Below are 21,695 nucleotides of genomic sequence, written 5' to 3'. Positions count from 1 at the left end.
TTCCTGAACCTCAGTTTCCTAATCTATGAAGTGGGGAAAACTCACCATCAAGCCGTTGACAAGGGGCAGGTACTCCTATGTTCCTGCACTTGTTTCAACGAAGTGTTGAAGGTGTGTTCTGTGCACCTTGTAGCGAAACAATGGCAAACACCATTGCAGCCCTGTTTTCTTTCTTTTTTTTTTTCTTTTACCATGCTGTCTTGGCTATTGTAACTTCGTAATAAAATTGAAAGTCTGGAAGTGTGATACCTCCCACTTGGTTCCTTTTGCTGAGGTTTGGCTATTCATACTCTTTTTTGTTTCCCTGTGAATTTCTGTATTGTCGTTTCCAGGTCTGTGAGAAAAGATGTTAGTAATTTGATGGTTATTGCATTTAATCCGTAGATTGCCTTGTGTAGGGTCTTCAGCATTGCATTCCCTCTGCTTAAAATGCTCTTCCCAGCAGTTTGGCAGGTGTCTGACTTCTTCTCATGAGTCACTTCTGAAAATATCTTAAGTATCCATTTGACTTCATGTTTATGTTCTGCTTTCTCACTCTCAGAGTGTAAGCTTGATGAAAACAGGGCTACAGTTGTGTCTGCCATTGTTTCCCTAGAAGATACACAGAGTACACCTTCAACACATTGTTGAACAAATGCATAAACATAGGAGTGCATGCCTATGATTCTTCCAATCTATGAGCATGAGATGTTTTTCCATTTGTCTGTGTCATCCTTGATTTCTTCGAGCAGCATATTTTAGTTCTCATTTTAAAGGTCTTTCGCTTGCCTGGTTAGGTGGACACCAAGGCATTTTATCTTATTTTATTTTAATTTTTGGTGGCTAGTGTGAATGAGATTGTGTTTCTTATTTGGTTCTTCACCTGCTTGTTGCTGGTATATAGATATGCAACTGTCTTTTGAGCATTGACTTTGTAACCTGTGTCTTTACCAGTTTATTAGTGCAGGAAAGCTTTTGACTCCCTAGTACTTTCTAGGTATAGAATCATGTTGTCCACAAAAAAGGGACAGCTTAACTTCCTCTTTTCCTATTTAGATACCCCTGATTTCCTGATCAAAAAAAGTGGTACATATACCTGATGAAGTATTACATAGCCATAAAGGAGAACAAAATCATTTCCTTCACAGTAACTTGGATGCAGTTGGAGACCATCATACTAGGTGAACTATTACAGAAACAAAAAAACTGAATACTACATATTCTTGCTTATAACTAGGCCCTGATCACTAGTCACATTAGCACAAGGGTGAGCTAGGCAGTCGCTGGGCACTGCTAAGGGAGGGAGGAAGGGGGATGGGGGAACACATGACAACACAAAAGGTACCTGATCCACTACCAGAGGGAGTGAGGGCTACCTAGAAGCCCAAACTTTACCTACTACTTATGTAGCAAATCCTCACTTGTACCCCACAACTCTATAATAAATAAATAAATTTAAATAAAATAAAATATAGACATTTTACCTTCCGGTCAGGCCCAAAACAGTGTCATAAAGTCAGATCTCTGAAAACACTGCATTCTCCTTTATCAACACTCTGGGCCCAGCACTCAAGATGCACAAGTCACCAACATCTGCAAGTTGTAGGCAACCTGCCCCACTCCAATGAATGGGTCTGACTTGAGAGGCTGGTCCTGGTGTCCCCTTCCATGAAGGACCACAGTTTCGAGTCAAATAATGTACTTTAAGTCTCTGCAAATATAGAAGGAAAGAGGAGGAACATTTTGCAAAATGCTGCTGGCTAATTGGGTGAACTTGGCCTTGGCATTCAGATGACCCAGAACTATCACTTAAAAGACTTGGAAAAATTGTATGCTTTGATCACATTGTGATATTTAATTTTGGCTTATCTTTCCATTTTTACCATTCCTATTGATCCTGTACTTTTTCAATTACAATTCCTCCTTCTTAACTTTAAAAGCATTGACTCTTTACAGAAAAAATGGTCTAAATTAAGGTCCTTCAGAGAGAAAGAATTACTTAAGAAGCTACAATTGTTCTCTGGGAATTTGCCTATGTCCAACATTACAAATGTTTTGGCATAATCCTAATTCCCCTTATAGACTTTCCCTTGGTCGTTTGAAGCTCACACTGGAATTCTGCTGTAATGGATTGAAATCTGAGACTTTAATGACTGCAAATCATTTGTTCCCACACTCAAGGATTTCAAATTAACAACAGCTGGATTTAAATGGCATGTGCATTTTCTTCCATCTGCATTACCTTTTCTCCTGGAGCCAAGTCACTGTATGTTTTTCTTTTCTACAACTAAATACAAATTAGCAAAATAATAATTATGATTGGTACCAACAGGGGCTAAAAGTTAAAATGACATTTTTATCTAATTGTGGCACATTATACTTTACAAAAGGAAAACCAGGCATTCAAAATCGTATTCATTGATTTTATGGTCTAATTTTCCTGAGTTATTTCAGAGACCCTGAAAAATCATACAAAGCACATGTAGGAAAACTGTGCATGTAATTAGCAAAGAAAATTAAGTTTGCATGTTGTTATGTGGTCTGAGAGAAGAAGAAAGAAGACACAAATTACCCATGTCAGAATTTTACTGAGAGGTCCTCTGCGTTATGAGAATGTTGAAGTAGACACAGGGGGCCTTCAAGCTAAAGATGCCTCCTAACCTTATAGCCAACTTGTTGGGTTAGAAAATGAGTTTTTTTTTCGCAATCCTACTCCTAGCCTCCAGTAGAACACCTGATACTCAGCAGTCATCAGTATCAGTGTGTCTAACTGAAATGATCCCTTCTAGCCGTGAACCTCTCAACCTATGGTAATGGTGCCTATAATGAAGCTGGTGGTTGTGGACCTGTCCCTAACAGTTGGGTGAAGTTTTGGAGATTTTAAGCTGTGGCATGTGCAGCCACTCTTTGACAGTTTAGTTATCATGTTTCTGAACTTGCAGAAAATCTCTAATTGTTGGCAACAACCTAGAGACTCCCTCAGTTTCCCCAGGGTTCCTTTTTCTGTGTTCTGTTCTTTGTCAGTTCCTTTCATTCCCTCTCAGCTGCACAGTGGCATTGCCCCCTCTTTGGTCTCAGCCTCAAACTTCTCCCAGCTAGATGCCATCCTCCACAGAGCTGCATGGGCTAGCCCAATCTTCCTGGCATGCCCTAAAATAACTTGCATAATCTGACACCAGACTGGATTTCTGCATTCTTCTGTGACCACTCCAGATTCCCGTACTTGTCCTTGCTGTGTAGATGAAAGTTAAAAGCCCTCATTTCCCAAGAAGTCTTGAGATGTAAAAATACCTCTGAGGCTGCAGTTCCTGCCCTGACCTAGAAAAAAAATAATGTGCTATAAGCAAAGATATATTCCAAGACGACTATGATTTTCCAGGATCAAGAACAATGATGAAGCAAAGTCAAAAACCCTACTACAATGTGTCAGGAATCTTTGATGAACTGTGTATTCCTGCCACTCAGTGGAAAATAGGAAGAAAACTGCCGGGGTTATTTGGGGGGGGGTGCTATTTTTAAAAGTATGAATTTTCAGGGTTTCCTGTATATGTAGATAAATGTATATCCAATGACTTGGAAGGCATACATTGAGGATTTTAACATGAAGATCTATACACAAATAAAGAATATAGAACTAAGAATGAAAAATAAAGGGAAAACATTTCAAAAGCAGAGACTTACTGAGCATTCCAATGGTGACAGTAATTATTAAACAATATTTTATATTAAATCATGTACAGCTGAGGTTAAAAATATATTAAACAACCAAAGAAGGCAGAGTAGAAAACTCCAGATCCGTCTTTCTCTGTGAAAGCAACTAATAAGCTCACAAAAGCTGCCAGAATCAACCTTGGCAAAACTCTGGAATCTAGTCAAAAAGTTACAACAACCAGGAAGAAGCTTCAGAAGAAGGGAGCCACTGTGTTTTTTTGGGGGGGAAATGTAGTAGTATTGGAAATAGCCCCTCTTCCTCCCAACTACTGCCCAGACCAGTGGTGGTTATGAAGGTGGCAACCCATTCTCCTGGTGCATGTTGTTAGAGCCTGAGGTAACTAAACAGACAATTATCCGCAAAGAACTGTAATGCTACTCTAGCCTGGTGGGTGGATCCCTGAAACATCAGCACAAGAACTTGCCTTTGCTTCACTTGACTTATAGCATTCCAAGAAGTGGGGCAACCTCCTGGACTGTATGTGTCCAAAGCACTTAAAGGCAAAAATATTGACTGTAGTATCCTGGGGCAAGGGATAACAATCAGCAAAAGCAATAGACAGACCACCAGGCCTAGGAAGAAAAAGGTTGGGAAGATATACCAGGGGAAAGGGCTTTTACCACCTCCTATGTATACTGGGCTGTAAGAAATACCATGTACATGCCAGGGCTTCATGCATGCTTAGAAAACACCTCAGAAAATCCTAAGCTTTTGCTTTCCCCTCTGGCTGACCTTCAGGTCTATGCTTACAGGAAGTGTTGTAAATGAACTAGCTAAGCTTTAAAAGAGTACCCCAACACAAAGCCAATTCTGCAATGGATGGAAGAATATCTATTCTCCATTCATGGAAACTCAAAAGCAATAGCTGTCCCTGTACTAATAAAGCACAAATTTCAGAGGCCAAATAAAGAATACAGATTTTAGAAAAGGAATACATATAATGACTAAATCAACAACAGCCCATAACATGCAGCAACAACAAACCTGGGGGAGAGGAGATAGCCTTATTTCAATAATTATGATATCATAATATTAAAAGTGTCTTGTTTTTACCAAAAAGTATGAGGCATGCCAAGAAACAAGAAAGCCTGGAACATTCACAGGGAAAATGGACAAGTGAATGAATGAATGAATGAATAAATGAACGAATAAATAAATAAATAAATAGAAATGGTTCCTGAGGAAGTCCAACCATTAGCCTTACTAGACTATGACTTTAAATCAACTGTCTTAAATATACTTAAAAAGCTAAACTACTTGGACAAAGAGCAGGGACAAAAAAGAAAAAGAAAAAAGAAAAACAATGTCTCTTTGAATAGAGAATATCAATAAAAAGATAATAGGTTTTTAAAGAAATCAAGTAAGAATTCCAGAGATGAAAAGTACAATCTGAAATTTAAAAATTCACTAGAGAGGTTCAATAGAAGATTTGAGCAGACAGAAGAAATAAGTTGTGAACTTGAAGACAGAACAGTTGAGATTATCATCCAGTCTGAGGAACAGAAAGAGCACCAAATGAAGAAAATGAGCAGAGCCTCAAAGACTTTTGGGACATGATCAAGTAAGCTAAAAAGTATCTTGGTAATGAGCTTGGGGGAATTAAAGGGAAAATCTAGTGGCAGAGACTCAGTAGATGGTTCATTATGAAAGAACATTGGAATCTTTGGATAGCCTTGCTAGTGTTGGCTATTATCAACCTGTCACTTCTCAAAAAAAAACTTGTCTAGGAGAAACCAATGTATTCTAGATCAGTGCTTCTGGATTAAAATCATCAGTGGAGTTTGTCAAAAATACAGATCTGTAGGCCCAGTTCTTCAATAAATTCGTAGGCTTCAGACAGTTTGTAGAAACCTGTGCTGGAAAAAAAAAAAAGTCAATCATACAATTTGTAGTACCTCTCCCCTTCTGAATTAAACAATATGAAGTATGAATTTTAATGATAGTCAATCCTAATAAATGATTAGCCTTATTAGAGATGGGATTTATACTGGGTGGACAAAGCAAAACTATGGATTCTCACCGGAACACAGGTCCCTGAGCTCTGTGCCTTGGCCCCACAATCGTATGTGGGTGTGAGGCGATTATTAGCAAGGGAAATATGAAACAGACATAGATGACGAGCTAAGGCCACTTGGAGCTGACCCTTCACCCTTCTTATTAGCCTGCGTACTTTTTCTCCTATAGAAAGTCATTAATATGTATGACACCTTCTCTTGAAATAGCAAGCAGCTGTAACCATTGCATTTGATTTCAGCAAATCCATACACGTAAATCTGAATACACATAATCTAGAAGGAAGGGAATAGGTCAAATTTAAAGATCTTAAGGTAATCTCTTAACAACTGGACTGAAAATACTCTTAAATAGAGGCGCCCTGGGGGAGCCAGTGACCACAGCCCTTTCCTAAACTCCATTTCTTTATTACTTTTTCTAACCTGTCCCTCCCTGTACGGGTTCTTTCTATCCTCCTACCTAAAGATTTTTCAGTTATATCTTTGCCTTCTCAAATGTTCACCCATTCCCATTGCTAAAGTAAGAACCTGAAACTATACTTAAGAATTCTCTGTGTGTTTAGAAAGCACAATGTGTTAACAAGAGAAGTAGAGGGGAGACTCAACTTATCCCAAAGGTAAGTATCAATTGTTCCAGGATATCAGAGATCTTGCAGCCTTTATCCTAGGTCTTCAGTACTCACTCCCCATTCTTCCATATCTGGAAGTCTTGTATGGATAAAAGTCTTCCACATATAATCTGACTCTCTCCCATGAAAATCTAGCCTCTTGATGAGCCAACCCAACCAAAGCAAAGAGAACGTTAGATGCTCAGCTACTACCTTGTCTGTTCTGCATTTCAGTCTTGCCATTCTAGAATCAGAATTGAATCACCAGGGAAGAACTCAGGTTACTACTAAATTACTGACCTTTCTCTTTCCTGGCATGTATGTCCATTGGGGATGTTGCTTTATTCCCAACTCAGAGCTCCCAGTTGTTGCTGAGACATACAATACTTTGCCCAAATGGAGAAACCCATTTTTTGGACCTGTGAGAGGCCATATTTCTCTGATGCAAGCTCCTTTCCCTTCAGCACTTTCTGTTTCCTAACCCTAGCTGCTAGTGGATGAGTTCATAAGATAAAAGAACTCACTTCCCAAAAAGCTTCTGCTGACCTTCTGGCTCTAAATATTTCTATTGCCTTTGAGACACACTGCAGTAGTGACTACCATCCTGCCTTCAAATGAGAGCAGTATGCAGCATGCTACAATGAGACTTTGCAGCCCTCATATCAGAATTAGTTTTTCTGATGCCCCCTTGCCCCATCCCTGCATACCTCTTCTCTCCTGTCTTTTAAATATCCATGTGTTATCACAGTCATTCTACTGAGCCACTCAACACTGAGCTCCTTGAGGTGCTTATCCATGGTGTGATTTTCTCATCTGTATATTTAAATGCCACAATGTGCAACATGGAATAACTTACGACAAGAGGTGCTTGTTTGTTGAAATGTGTACTATTGCCTCATTATTAGTAAACAATAACTCATAAAAAAAGATATTACAGAATAAATAAGGGAACAATTTCCAAGTCATTTGGGGAGACAAAAACATCACAAGAAAACTATAAACCAATATCCATTATAAACAGAGATGCAAAATTCCTCAACAAAATGTAGTAAATTAAATCTAGCATTGTAGAAAAAAGATAATACTAACATTAAAAAAGCTATTAAATATGGAGTAGCAAATTAGAGCCAGATTTTTCATTGTCAGAGAACAGGGGAAGTGTGGAACAAACACTGTGGTTATGAATTATAGTTAGAGAAATCAGTACAAACTCATTTCTATTTTAGTACAAAAAGCTATCAAAGTAAATGCAGTTGTGTGGGTTAGCATACACGGATATAATTTCTAGCCCTGTTCACTGAAGGCCTAGAAAAAGCAATATCTGGTAGCAATGAGTACCTAAGACCCAAATTTAAATACTATTCTCTCATAAAGGGAACTAGGGCACCAATGCTTTTTAGAGGAATGACATTTTTCTAGGGTTAGAACAGAAAAAAATACAAAACGAGTCTGGTGAGCCTTGCAGTGCCAGTAACTAAGTGCTAAAAAAGAATAAAAATAAAAGATGAGAATCCATCAAAAGGACACAGGAGTGAGTCTAAAAGACCTCCCAGTGATCAAGCCTTTAACAATTTGAGCAACAAATTAGGTGCAATTTGTATTGGATGATAGTCCCCCAATTAAATCTCCCTAAATCCTTACTGATATAAACAAGTAAGCATGAATGAAAGGACAAGTCTTACTTCCAGAGGAATTCCAGTTAATAAATGTAGAAGTAACAAAGGAAAGAGATAATCATTACTGGAGTGCCACAGTAATAATCCTGAAGGCAAGAACCACTGATGATGCTATAATTAGTGGGTGAAACTTTAAGGAAAAACAGGTTATTGACATAACCTTCATGTATCTGCCCCCAAAATACTTATTACTGAGTGGTTTTTACATATGTCCAAAAATTTTTCGAAACTCCTCCAACCTCATGGGAGGTGGGATTAATTCCCAACTGGAATTAGTGACTCTAATGACCTAACTACAGAAAGGAGACAACGGTCACATGACAGTGAAGAAAGCTGACTGACAGGCCTTAGCCAACATTTTAGGCTAATATCACAGTGACAACTCATGTTGACATCATGCACCCCTGACATGATGGAATATAAAAGCATGTCAGCTCTGTGGTCTTCCTCCCAAATTCATAACTGTGGTCTAAAAATGAGAAAACACCAGACAAACCCAATCTAGGGCATTCTACAACATACCCGACCAGAGCCCTTCAACAGTGCCAGGCTCAGAAAAGGTGAGAAGGGTCTGAAAAATGCCACGGAGTGCAGAAGAGTAGGGAATAGGGTGACCAGCTGTCTCAGTTGACTCAGGACTGAGATGAGGGACTTTTATTTTTAATATTGGGACAAATAAAGCAAACTGAGATGAGCTGGCCACCCTGCAAAGAAGGTATGAGAACTGAATGCAATGTAGCATCCAGTGGGAAAATAGGTGTAATCCGAACAGTGTCTGAAGTCTAGCTACTAGTTTCATACCAATATTAACTTCTTACTTTAAGAAGTCTGTGAGGGAGGTAGGGACAGGAATGGATAGCAGGGCGGGAGGAAGGTGCATGTGTTTGCCTCTCTGTGTCTGTGAGTCTGTCTGTCTGAACACATGTGTGGAAGCGTGGGAAACTGTAAGTTGCTGTATCAGCAGGGATCAGGCAGATGTGGCCTTGTGGGAGGTTTTAATTTTCTTCTTTTTGTACATCTCTATTTTTTAAGTGCTCTGAAATACATTAACTTTGTAATAAAAGATTTTAAAAGATTTATTTATTTTGCTGAATGTATTTTGTATTAAAAATGTGGCACACATAAAGTCAATAAAACATAAATATATGATTCAAGAAACAATTATAAACAAATATCTGAGAATCACCAAGCAGAAAAAGAAATAAGAGTATTGCCAGGATCAGAAGCACCCTGGAGGTCCATTTACATTGTTAAAGAAATATGGGTTGAATAGGATTGCTGATCATTTTAATTGTTCATGAGTGCTTACAGCATCTATGCTTTTGTTTGCATTTTCAATAAAGACCATGCAAGCAGAGCTATGGAACTGAATATATTAATTATAATTGGTAAAAAAGAAATGTTATCTAAGAGTGGACACAAAAATACAAAGGGGGGGCCCCAAAAATGGAATCATTTTTTGGAGGGAAGACCCCTTGTAGTACAGACTTTGCTCCCTAGGTAAGTGTTCTAGGAATCCATCTGCATCAATGTACCAGTTAGTTTTGATGTGAGTGTCTGCGTTCGGCCTCAGTGAATTTTTTTTTTTTTGAGATCCTTTCAGTGCATTTGCCCATTTCATGACGGATGATTTAAGAGAGCATCTGGCCACACCATGCTGAGTGTTCAGCAGTTTTTGACCCAAAACAGCATGACCCTTTTGCCTCACCCTCCCTATTCACCAGATCTCCCCAAGTCAATTTTTTCTTTGTTTGTTTTTTATGTTAAAGGGAAATATTTTGCCAATGTGGAAAAGGTAAAATAAAAAACGGCAGAAGCTCTAAAAGGCGTTAAAACACATTAAAATTGATGCATTTAAAAACAGTTTTGAGAAATGGAAAAGCATTTTGATAGGTGTATTGTATTCAGAGAGTATTTTGAAGGTGAGTGAAGTTTAAATATGTAAGAATAAATACATATTTTTTATAAATAAATTCTGGGGTTTTGGGGGTCCCCTTCATATTAATATGCAAATCTTTAATAGTCTGTTTAAAGTCAAATCCAGATGGAGGATTTGACTATAAAACTCAAGTTTAGAATTATTACCTGGAGTATTTCCACCATAATAATGCTCTTAACCAGCACCTTCTAAAGCCTCTGGGCCTCAGTTTCACCATTTAAGTCAAGCTATTGATATCTTCCTTCCCTTTCCACGTGGTTGATAAAGAATAGATAAGCATTGGAACTGACTGAGGCAGCTGGAATATGGTTTGAGAATCAATAACTTTAACTTTTATAGGGCTTGATTCATAAAGGAAAAAGAAGGATTATTTGTCACAACAGAGATACATACACATTGGACCACAGCACACACACACATGCATGCACACAACTCAAGGACTGAAACTCACAGAAATTTATAAAATGAATGTACTGAATATTTTCGAGATACAAAGTCAAGTACTAGTTCCTGGAGAGAGAAAAAATTTAAAAACATGAGCAGTGATATTGATGAGTTTATAGTCTCATTAGGGTAAAATATAATAATGTCAAAAGTCTTTAAGACATAGATATTCACTCTGATAAGTTTAGAAGAGGAAACTAGCTTTCCCAGTAGTGAGAGAAACAGAGATGAAGACAGCAAGTCAATTGGAGCCAGGAGACACCATATTCACCCGGACAAGCCCAGAGCGTGTAAGAGAGCCCTGGCATGCTCTTGTGAGTGCAATATGGGTCTGCAAAACAAACAAGTGGAGGCAGATGTAGACAGCATCATACTCATTTCGAACACCATTGTATTAGTCAGTATGTCCATCCCTGGGATCTCAGTGGCTTAATAAAAAAGAACTTACTCACCATTGTAGATTCAGACAATTTTCTAGGGCAGCCCTTCTTCGTGTGGCAATTTGATGATCCAGATGGCTTCATTCTTGCACCTCCCCATCCAACATGTGCTTCCAGTTCTCTGTGGGAAAGGACGGGAGATGCAGGGTCATGTACCAGCTTTTAAATGTTTTAGCACTGAAGTGAAAAACACCACTTCTGTTCAAGCCCACTATCCAAAAACTATGGTCATCCTGCTTAACTACAAAGGGGCTGGGAAACATGGGTGAGAATTGGTGACTCATTGAGTAACCAATGTCTCAGCCACAAGCATATGTGAAAACATGGCAGCCCAACCTAGGCTAACCTGGTTAAAGAACTCTGTAACTCAGGATGGCTGTTTCATAGGGTGCACATGGAGTTGAAGAAGTGTGTGGAGAATGAGCCTGCAGAGGACCAGGGAAGAGAATGGAGAGCTTTTGCACATGATAAGAGCTTGGATCTTATCTCGTCGACAGAAGATTAGTAAAAGATTTCTGCAGGAATAAAGGCTGATAAAGCAGTGACTTTCTGGGTCCGGGATCTCCTGATGTGTGATGCATTCAGGTGTTATATGACCAGAACCAGAGGTGGTTGACAGAATGAATCTTCTCTCCTGTTTTCACTCGTTGCTTCCCTAGGATAAACTCCCCATAGTCATGACATTTGCTGGATATTCCTGGCTTCAGTTTGTTTGTGATTATTTTTGGATTTTTGCATCTACATTCATGAATGCTGTGCTGGTGAAGGTCATCAGTGACTCATAAGCTGCCCGCGTGGAAAAAGAAGTGGGTCACATTTCGATCTTCTTGTTATTTTGCTTATCAGGATCTTCAACTCATTTGCCCATTTCTTTTTTGTACATCTTTCATTATGCTTCCAGGTTTCCACTTCTTCTTGGCTTTGCTATTCCTTCACAGGTCAGTTCTTCTCCACCTCTTTTGCCGGTTCCTGGTCTCTTCATGTTAGATGCCCACAGCTCCATCTCTAGTTCTCTTACACTTTATCTATAATCATCCCCTTGATAATCTCATTAGGACTAAATTTTCAAGACCATTCATAAATTAATGACCCCCAATTGATATTTCTAGCCCACACCCTCTCCTGAATTTCACACATGTCTGCCCAGAAACCCAAACAACATTCACAGTTAGGAATACCTCACAGATTACTGACTCATCATGGCCAAGGCTCTTGCTTCTTGTTCCTTGTCTGACCCCCTGCAAACTGCTCCACCAACAGCCTCGCTTGTTTTCATCTTTTTATGACTCCAGAAACTTGGAGTCATCCTGAGTCCTCTCTTTCTCTCACTCCTCATCAGTATGCTCTGTGGACTCTAAGTGAAAAATAGACCCAGAATCCAACCACTCCCACCATCCCCAGAGCTATCACTCTTCTCCAAGTCAATGTCCCATCTTATCTGTATTACTGTAAGAAGCTCCCAACTGATTCCTTATTAATATTATGTCTCTTGCTGTCAATTCTTGACAAATGAGCCTTATAAAATAAATTAGAGCTTGTCAATCCTTGGTTCAAACCCAGAACAGGGCAATGATCTCAAGTAAAGTCCTTGAGGGCAAGCCCCAGTCCTTCCCATGCTGAGAACCCCCTGGGGATCAGCCCCTCAAACTCTCTTGCTCCCTGTCCTGCTGACACCTTGCTACTTCTGTATCCTTCCTCACCTCTGCAAGTAGGATTCAACCCGAGGACCTCTTCAGTCATCCTTTCCCTGGAACTCTTCCTCCACTTATGGATGGGGTCTGACTTACCCCTTGCCTCCTTCTTGCCATATCACGAAAGTCCTTTTTTTATTTTGAGTTGGAGTCTCTCTCTGTTGCCCAGGTTGGACTGCAATGGCACACTCATGGCCACCCCAGCGTCGACCTGCTGGGCTCTGACAATCCTTCTGCCTCAGCCTTCCAAGTAACCAGAACTACAGGTGCGTGCTACCACACCCAGTTAATTTTTTTATTTATTGTAGAGACAAGGTCTTGCCTGGGCTGGAATTTTTCTTTCTATTGTATATTCTGGAACAGTTTATAAAAAATATGCTAACTATTCCTTGAATTTTTGTTAAAAATCAGCTCTAAAACAGTCTTGACCTGATAGTTTAAACTAATTTTTTTGGGGGGTGGGGGGGTTACTTCAGCTGTTATGTTCTTTCAAATAAATTTTCAATTTTGTTTAAACTTTTGGCTTATAATTCACACAGAATGATTCATAATGTTAATTGATGCGTTTTAAAATTTTACCATTTTCAGCTATGCCCACATTTTTGTTTCTAATATTTCTACCTTCTTATTTTTATTATCAATATTGTCAGTTATCTATTCTATTATTCTTTAATAATCAGATTTTCTATGGTTTTTTGTTTTATTAATTATCTCACTCATACTTATGGTTTTCTTTCTTCTACTTTTTCATGGGAAGTTATCCTCTTGTTTTATTCCTAGCTGGTTGAACTTATTAATGCTTTATCTTTCTGACATTCTCATTAAAGGATATAAGTTAACTTTTAAATACTGTTTTAGTTTCATTCTACCAGTAAAATTATGTAGGATTTTATTATCATTCAGTTTTAACTATTTCAAAAATTCCAGACTTTCTTCTTTGACCCATGAATCTTTTAGAAGTATAGGGTTTTGTTTTTTTTTAAAAAATCTCCAATTGCATTGGGATGAATATTGTTAAAATATTAATTTTTAATTTCTAATAGGCGCTGTTATGTATTATTGTTATTTATTGAAATTTATTTTGTGGACAAGATTATGTTCAGTTTTTTAAATAGTCTATATATGTATTTACATACTTTACATCAATTGTCGAGTCATTGGACAGAGCTTTATATTACCTCAAACTTGTTAAGATCATTATTCAAATCTTCTAAATCATGTCTGATCATTCTATCAATTAATGTGAAAGATATGTTCTAATATTTCACTATGAAGCCAGGCACAGTGGCTCAGCCCTGTAATCCCGGCACTTTGGGAGATGGAGGCAAAAGGATTGCCTGCACTCAGGGGTTCGAGACAACCTGAGCAACACACAGCAAGACCTTGTCTCTACAAGAAATCAAAAAAGAAAAAATTAGCTGGGCGTGGTGGCGCAGGCCCGTGGTTCCAGCTACTTGGAAAGCTGAGGTGGAAGGATCACCTGAGTCCAGCGGGTCGAGGCTATGGTGGCCGTGAGCATGCCACTGCACTCCAGGCTGGGCAATGGAGTGGAACTCCAACTAAAAAAAAAAAAATTGTTAAGATTATATGTCAAATTCTTGAAATCATATCAGTTTTACTTTATGAAAAAGTGGAATTTTTATCATTATGTAGTAACTGTCTGTTCATTCCTAATAACACTTTCTTCCCCTTGCAGGTTAATATCTCCAAAATAAATGTTTAAGTCTCAGCTTATTTGGTGGGGAATTTCATGGTACATTTTTCCATCTCTTTTCTTTCAAGCTTGCTGTTTGTTCAAATAAACTTCTGCAAAGAGCTGTAGATGAATTATTTGGAATCTTTGTTTTCAAAAGGATGAGCATCATTCATGTGCAACTTATGTTAATTCGTTATTTAGATGTATTTATACCATATGAAGTTACATTTTCTATTATTTGTACTTTCTCTTTGGTTTACTTTATCATATTTTCTGTTTTCTTTATTTTTTCTCTAACCATTTGGAGCTCTAATCTGTTTATAGTTTTTTAATAGTTACTCTTAAATTTTCAATAATAAGGCTTAAATAAGTAAAATATAAAATTAACCAATATCTCTCCTTTACTTATGTAAGTACCTCACAGCACTTTAACTCTGATCACATGCTCTGGCCTGACCTAGTATTGCCACATACCTCAACCTTGTTGTACAAAGTCACTGTCATTCAATATCATTAGTATTTATTTAAATTTACTTACAGTATGACCTCTTTTTTTTTTTTTAGTTGGAGTCTCAAACTGTGTCACCCAGGCTGGAGTGCAGTGGCATGCTCACGGCCACACAGCCTTGACCTGCTGGCCTTAGGTGATCCTTCCGCCAGTATGGCCAGTTTTTAATCATCAAAGCAATTTGCATTCCATTCCTTCCTTCTATGTTCAAGTTGCCTTTTCCTAGATTATATTATTTTAGGAAAGTTGTTGGAAGGAGTAAATAGTGCAATTATCTCAGTTTTTGTCTAAAAGTGCATTTATTTCACCTACATGGTTGAATGAAAATATTAAATATAGAATCTTTACATTGATAACTGGTTTCCATTAACACTTGTAAACATTGTTTCATTCTCTTCTCACTTCCACTGTTACTGCTGAACAGTGTTGCCTCAATCTAGTAGCTGGTCAGTGGCCGTCACTTGTCATCTTCTCTTACAATATTCTCCCTGTGAAAGTGGGGAGGACAATAAGAATGGCCATCATTAATAAAACAAACAACAACACATGCTGGCGAGGATGCAGAGCAAAAGGAACACTTCTACACTGCTGGTAGGAATGCAAACTAGTGCAACCTCTTTGAAAGACAGTGTGGCGACTTCTGAAAGAACTAGAAATTGGCCTTCCATATGACCCAGCAATCCCCCACTGGGAATATACCCAGAGGAACTCAAATCATTCTGCAAAAAAGATACTCACACATACATATTTATTGCAGCTCTATTCACAATAGCAAAAACATGGAACCAACCATGATGCCCATTGGAGTTAGACTGGATTAAGAAAATGTGGTACATATACACAATGGAATATTGCTCAGCCATAAAGAAGGACAAACGTATGGACTTTGCAGCAATTTGAATGGATTTAGAGTCTATCATACTCAGTGATCTATCACAGAAACAAAGAACAAAGTACCATATCTTCTCACTCATAAGCAGACCTTGAACAATTGTCTCACTAAAAAGGGAATTGGCAGACATGGGAAACTGCAAGGGGAGGGGGTATGGATTGGCAGTTGAGGGAAACTGCCAGGGAAGGGAGGGGCACACCTCCTCAGCAAGGGCACCTGCATAATGAACATTTGTATACCTAACCCTGAATTGTACCCCACATCTTTAAAATAAAAAAATTAAAAATAAATATTAAAAAAAGGAAATACAAAAAGAAAGTGGGGAAGAATGGGACAATGTAGGTAAAAGGATTCAAAGTTGCAGACAGGTAGGATGAACAAGTCTAGCTATCAAATGTACAGTGACAGGACTATAGGTAATAATGTTGCGTTGCATTCAGAGTTTTTGCTAAAGGGGTAAATTTTAGGTGCTCTTACCCCTTTAAAAAATGTAACCACATAAGATAATGGATATACTAATTTGCTTGACTATGGTAATCAACTTGCTATAAGCATTTATTTTAAAACATCATGTATACTGTAAGTATATAAAATAAAAAAAGTTATTTCTTTGTCTCTGAGTTCACTAGAAGCAATCTGTCTCAGGAATTTTTTAAGTCCTACCATATTCATTTCTGAGGACTACTGCATCAAAGTACCAGAAACTGTGTTGCTTAAAACAACAGAAATTTATTATCTCACAATTCTGAAGACCAGAAGTCCAAAATCAAGGTGAACAGGTCGTGCCCTCTCTGCACACTCTAGAGAAAAACACTTCCTTGACTTTGACAGCTTCTGGGGGCCCCCTGTGATCTTAAACTTGTGATAGCATAACTCTGACCTCTGCCACCATCCTCACAAGGACTTTTTCTTTGTGTGTGTCTCTGTGCATCTTTTTCTCTTCTTACAAGGACAGAAGTAATTGAACTTAGGGCCCATTCTCATTTCAGGAGGATTTCATTGCAAGATCTTTAATTAATTGCAACTGCTAAGAACTTACTTCCAAATAATATCACATTCTGAGGTTCCCCAATGAAAATGAATGTTTTGAGGACATTATTCAACCTACCAAAGCTGCTTGATACCTATTTTGCTTCTTCACTCTAAGAAATAATGTTTTTCATCAATTTTTGAAAATGTGCAACCATTGTCTTCAAATATTGCCCTTCTCTGGCTCTCTCTTCTTTTAGTCATGTGTTGGAGTAAAATGTCCTTCAAGCTGCCTAAACTCGTTCATATTTTTCCATGCCTTTATCTCTTCAGCTTCTTCCTGAATAATTTCCTCAGATATATCTTGTCGTTATTAAAAATATTTCTTCAATTGCTTCCTTTCCCTTTTTTTTTGTTTTCTTTCTTTCCTTTTTTTTTTTTTTTTTTCAGACAGGGTCTCACTCTGTCACCCAGGCATGAGTGTAGTGGCAACCTCGATTTCCTGGGCTCAGGTGATCCTTTCACCTCAGCCACCCGAGTAGCTGGGACTATAGGTACACACTACCACCACACCCAGCTAATTTTTGTATTTTTTGTAGAGACAAGGTCTCACTATATTGCTCAGGCTGGTCTCAAACTCCTGGGCTCAAATGATTTTCCCAACTCAGCCTTCCCAAGTGCTGAGATTATAGGCATGAGCCACCATGCTTGGCCAATTTCTTCAAACTTAAACATATCCACAGAGGTTTTAAATATTAATTATTCTATGTTTCAATTTTAGAAACTCAGTGGGTCATCTTTTAAATATACCTATTCTTTCATAGAGTTGTTTTCTTAAGGAGTCAAATCATTATTTATTCCTTTAAGGATTTGAAATATATTTGTTTTATATTAAGATTCAGGGTGTAATTTTATTTTCTCTAGTGACGAGATGTTTCTCTCATGATTATACTGAGATTAGAGGTACTTAAGAGGAAGAATACATATAAGTGTCATTCTCAACACACCATATCAAGAATACATGCTTTCAACATGACTCATGTTGAAATGATGATGATAATATACCTTTTACCTGGGTAAGGTTGTATTTCAAGGTTCTCACCATAAATTTACTCTCCTTATCTTTTTTCCGTACTGTATTCTACAGAAATCAGTCCTTAAATGTAGCCCACATTTAAGGGACGGGAAGTTCACCTCAATCTTTTTAAACTCCATCGGAGAAGTATGTACATAAAACATTTGAAATTCTGTGTGAGAGATTTGTTTCTTCTTTCCACTTGTTTATCACTCAATCATTTATTTGTATCAGTATGAACTCATGGGAATTTATATTGGGGTAATCATCTAAAAAGTACATTATTTATTTTGCAACTTGAATTGTTCCATATTCAGGACTGGGGACTCTTTTAGCTAGTGCCTGTGTCTTTTTGACATGACCCCACGTTGTTTTGGTTTTGAGCACTTCCTTACTTTCTGGTACTACCCAATGCTGCAGCTCATCTTGAGCATTTTCCACATTCATCATAGAACAGTTCATTTCTAAAAAAAAACGAAACAGAAAAAAATCTATGGCTCATTTATTTGGATCATGGGATTAGAAACCAAGATTTAAGTTCAGTCATCTACAGAGTTACTTGGGTCATTTACACTTCTATTCTCACCCACTTTGGTGAATATGTCATACTGTATATCATATGTAATACACTAAGTTTCCTTTGTCTCAGTCTACATTTTGTCCTGGGGTCTTCCACCTTTTTAATTGATCTCTTTAGCTTGCATTAAATTTAATTCATAAATTGCATTAAATTCATTTTTATGCTTTTAATATTCTACAGGCTTTGACAAGTGGGTTGTGTCATGTATCCATCACTATGTACTATACATAATAGTTTACTATACAAAACAGATTTCTTAAGAAATCACGGGCAACCCCTTTGGGTCCCCTCCTACTATGGAAGTTTTTCTGTCCTCTCAATAAATCCTGCTTTCTAAAAAATAAAATAAAATAAAAAAAGGATTGCTTCACCTAATCTTTGGCAACTACAATCTGTTTCCCATTTCTATAGGTTTGCCTTTTTCAAAATGTCTTATAGTTGGAGTCCTAGAGTATATTGTCTTCTTTAAATATCTTGATTTACTTAAAAATATGCATCTAAAAGACAACTACATTGTAGTATGGATTAATAGCCCATTTCTTTTTATTACGAATAGTATTGCATAGTATAAATTTTTTTCTCCCCCCGCCCCCGCAATTTTTTTTAATACATTCACCTACTGAAAGGCATCTTTGCAATTTCAAATATCTGGCAATTATAAATCAAACTAATTGCAACAACCTTATTTGTTGAAAAAACTCTCCTCTCTCCATTAAATTGACTTTACACATTTGTTTAAAAAAAAATCAGTGTACTATATGTCTGTAGGTTTATTTCTGGGCTCTCTATTCAGTCCTGTTGATCTATGTGAATATTCGTTCACCAATACCCTGCTGTCTTGAATAATGTAGCTTTATAGTAAGTCTTAAAATTTGGTAATGTGATTCATCCAACTTCTTTTTTCAGAATGATGCCAGCTAGTCTAGTGCCTGTGCATTTTACATAAATTTTAGAATAAGCTCATCAGTTTCTAAACAAAAATTACTAGAATTTTGATGATTCCATTGAAACTATAGATGAAGTTAGAAATAATTGATATCTTAACAATATTAATTCCTTCAACCCATGAATATAGAGTATCTTTCATTTATTTATATCTTTTGTGATATTTTTCTGTGATGTTTGTTAATTTTCCCCATAGAGGCAGTCTTTCTTTTTTGAAAGGCTTGCCCATGCCAGGCCTTTCTGGTGCAAAACTTTCTCCTGCCTTTCTTTCCTCTCTTCTTCTCACTAAATAGACTGTTTTAAAACTTAAAAAGAAAAAAAAAATTCTCCACAGAGATCCTGTGTAATTTTTTACATCTATATACAAGTACTTCATTTGTATTGGTTCTATTGAATATTGCAACTGTTTTTAATTTCTTATTTCAATTGTTCATTAAAGTATATAAATTGTGTATATTGACCTCATTCTTGCAACTTTGATAAACTTGGTTATTAGTTCCAGGAGTTTTTTAATAGATTATTTCCACATAGAAAACCATGTCAACTTCAAATTTTAAAAATTTTCTCTTTCTAGTCTGTATTCCTTTTAGTTCTTTTTCTTGTCTATTAAGTATGTTAGTAGTAATTTTTAATATTTTTAGAAAAGAGATTAGACAGACACCCTCCATTGTGGAAGTTACTTTACATTTCTAGATTTTTGAGAGATTTTACCATTAGTGGGTATTAAATTTTGCCAAATGTTTGTTCTGCTTCTAGTATAATCTTGTGGGTTTTAAATTTTTAATTTATTAATATAATGAGTTATATTTATTGATTTATGAATACGGAACCACCATAACATTCTTAAAAGGAAGCCTAGTTTATTTTAATGTATTTTTTATTGCAGGATTTTACTTGCTAATATTTTGTTAAAGGTTTTTTGCATCAATGTTAATGAAAGATAGTTGTCTAAAGCTTTCTTTGTAATATTATATGATTTTGGTAATTAAGGTAATGCTGGTCTCATAATAAGTTAGAAATTGTTTCTTACTTTTGTATTTCTGAACAATATTATGTAGAATTTGTATTATAACTTTAAATATTGATAGAATTAGCCACATGACTTCATTGACAAATTGCTTGGAATGATTTAATTAACAATTCAATGACTTTGATAGGTTTAAGGCAATCAAGACATCTTTTTCCTTGTCTAAATTTTTGTAAATTGTGTATTACAAAGAATTGGCATGTTGTATTTCAGATATCATATATATATATGCATGAAGTTGTTGGTAGTACTCTCTTATTTTCTTTTTAATGTACATGGATCAGTAGTCAAATACCTCTCTCATTCTTGATACTGATCATTTGTATATTCTCTTTTTATGTGCTATCCTGCCTAGAGGCTCGCCAATTTCATTGAACTTTTCAAATAACTTGATTTTTGTGTCATTGATTTTTCTGTTGTTTCCCTGTTGTTTCTGTTCACTGATTTCTGGTGAGCTTTTTATTGTTTTGTGTTTTTTTTTTCTTCTGCTTGCTTCACATTTAATTGTTCTTCTTTCTCTAGTTTCCAAAGAGAGAAGCTTGAATTATTGATTTTTAGATCTTCCTACTTTTCAAATAAATGATTCAAAGTTAAAAGATTCTTCCTAAATGCTGCTTTAGCTATATCTCATAAAATATAATATGCTTTTTAATTTTCATTTTTTAATTTTTAAAATTTTATTTGAAACTTCTTATTTGATCCATGAATTCTTTTGGAAATGTGTTTTTAAATTTCTATATTTTGGGTATTTTCCAGTTATTTTTCTTTTTTTATATTTTTTTTAATTTGTATTTTAAAGATGTGGGGTGCAATTCAGGGTTAGGCATACAAATGTTCATTATGCAAGTACCCTTGTTGATGAGGTGTGCCCCCCCCTCCTCTGGCAGTTTCCCCCAACTGCCAATTCACTCCCCCACCCCTGGCAGTTTCCTGCTACTGCCAATCCTTTCTTATAGTATTATGATAATTGTTCAAGGTCTGCTTATGAGTGAGAATATGTGGTACTCTGTTCTTTGTTTCTGTGATAGATCACTGAGTATGATAGACTCTAAATCCACCCAAATTGCTGTGGAAGTCCATATTTTTTCCTTTTTTACAACTTCATAATATTCCATTGTGTATATGTACCACTTTTTTTTTTTTTTAATCCAGTCCAGCTTCAATGGGCAGCATGGTTGGTTCTATGATTTTGCTATTGTGAATAGAGTTGCAAGAAACATGCATGTGCAGGTATCTTTTTTATAGAATGATTTGTGTTCTTCCGGGTATATTCCCAATAGGGGGATTGCTGGGTCATATGGAAGGTCAATTTCTAGTTCTTTCAGAAATCACCACAATGTCTTCCAAACAGGTTGCCCTAGTTTGCGATCCCACAAGCAATGTAGAAGCATTCCTTTTTCTCTGCATCCTCACCAGCATCTGTTGTTTGTTTTATTAGTGATAGCCATTCTTATTGGGTTAGGTGTATTTTTATATCAATGTGTTCTTGCTTAATTTTACTG

The sequence above is a fragment of the Carlito syrichta genome, unplaced genomic scaffold (genome assembly GCF_000164805.1).
Source record: "Carlito syrichta isolate Samal-C Ts95f unplaced genomic scaffold, Tarsius_syrichta-2.0.1 Scaffold304717, whole genome shotgun sequence".
NCBI classification, from domain to species: Eukaryota; Metazoa; Chordata; class Mammalia; order Primates; family Tarsiidae; genus Carlito; species Carlito syrichta.
Note: the sequence above shows the minus strand (reverse complement) of the source record.